Below are 1,902 nucleotides of genomic sequence, written 5' to 3'. Positions count from 1 at the left end.
CACAATAGAAAAGTGATTGGCAATTTCGTCATATCACCATTTTTTTTTTTATACACCGAAAGCTCCACGATTACTTAGCCATGGCAAAACGACTTCAGCATGTTTCCGATAACGCTTGTTTGTGTACATAAGTTTTTTGAAATCCATTCCATCTTGCGTACTACTCAACAAATTGTCCATGCTAGCCGCTTCGGTAGGATCCAGCAGCACGATAGCCATATGGCCGGAAACGGCAGATATACCTGTAAGATACATACAAATTTTGTTTACCAAAACTCCTACTCTAAACTAGAGATCTGTAAGTTGTACATTCAGCTGCCCACGAATTAATAGGAGTGCAATGATTTAACCAGTTTTAACAATTTTTCTTTTGTTTATTTTGTTTGTTATTAACCGACTTTAAAAAAAGGAGAAGGTTATCAATTCGTCGTTTTTTATGTATGTCACCGCTGACTTTGGACCACGTCAAACGATTTCGATAATTCTTTTTCCATCGGAAAGGTAGTCCCATACTAATTTGGTTTAGATCCGATCATTGGATCATACAAAAATTAACGGTATTCCTAAATTTGTATATGAGAGTTGAAGTTGGTTGTTTTTTTTTTGTTAAAAAATTTTTTTTTAAGTCTTCCTGGTTATACAGCAAACATCATATAAATTCACATTTCAAAATGATTTCAAAATTTGTACAAATATTATAAAAATTCTGCCAAGTTTCACCAAAATTTCAAACTTTTTAATCAGAATCTTTAGAAAAAGTTTTATATGCAGTTTCGTATGAAGAAATGCAAGTTTCAACCTGCGAAAAAAATCCTCTAATTTTTGGTAATTTTTTCGCAGACTGTGTCTTCCATATAAATAAAAAGTGTCGTACATACTTTTTATCGAAAAAATGCGAAACACCTTCAGACAACTTAAAACTTTCAAATTATTACACTAATGGGTTAAAAAAATGCATTCCAAAATTTTTTCTAAAGGTTCTGATAACAAAAATTAAAAATTTTTGTACAAAGTTTGAAAAGTAAATTTATTTGGTGTTTGTGGCATGACCAGCTAAGACTTTTATACAAAAATAACTAACATTAAATAAACAAAGTAAAAATTGTCTAAACTTCTTCAAATATCGCACTTCAATCATTTTGTGTAAATACGCCCCTCCCATACTCACCCCAAATGCCATATTTGTACATCGCTATGTGAATATCCTTTAAGGTGGGCAACTTTTTCGGATAGTTCAGTAATTTCAAGCACTCAACAAGTCGATCGTGATAATACTTAATGAAATAATCAAAATGTTTCAACTTGATTTCGTATTGTGTTGAAGAGAGCAACAAATTGTAGAGATCATGCACCGGTGAGCCATATCGCGTACACTGAAAGTCCACGAAGTATGTTTGCTTAATTTTGCCGAAAGCATCGTACTGGAACATAATATTGTTAGCCCAAAAATCGCCATGATTTAGAACGTTAAATTCATTCGGATCTGCGTTCATCACCGCACGATATTCTTCAGTAATACTATCGAAGGAACTTTCCTTGAATATGACTTGAGTAAGTTTTTACTTTTTAAAACATTTACATANTATGTATGCCGCATGACCGTCGTATGTGCGCACACACTCTATGAACAACTTTCCAATCGATTCACGCATTTGCTCCACCATCACGAAGAAGTCTTCAGTGAACATACCAGTGCTGACAACTTTTGGATATTTACCCTTAGTTTGAACACGCACCGCCGTAGCGGCATGCCATTGCGCCAATCTTCTCAAGGCTTCCTTAGTGTGCTCCATATCGAAGCCTTCCAAACGATTGGCGTTCTTAAAGCCACGCTGCCGCAGGTCTTCCATAAGTATAACACCGAATTCGGATGGCGTTTGCAGCTCAAAGTGCTGAGGCGAG

At 35.2% G+C, this 1,902-nt stretch overlaps 1 pseudogene; it reads right to left on the bottom strand.

Moving 5' to 3' along the window:
* Nucleotides 1-19: 19 nt before the first annotated feature.
* On the bottom strand, nucleotides 20-1,898 carry LOC108356044 (uncharacterized; annotated as a pseudogene).
* Between the last annotated feature and the right edge of the window lie 4 nt (nucleotides 1,899-1,902).

Source organism: Rhagoletis zephyria, unplaced genomic scaffold (assembly GCF_001687245.7).
Source record: "Rhagoletis zephyria isolate East Lansing unplaced genomic scaffold, Rhagoletis_zephyria_1.1 Rzeph_scaffold_53447, whole genome shotgun sequence".
Lineage (NCBI taxonomy): Eukaryota > Metazoa > Arthropoda > Insecta > Diptera > Tephritidae > Rhagoletis > Rhagoletis zephyria.
This window is presented reverse-complemented; position numbering and strand designations above follow the sequence as displayed.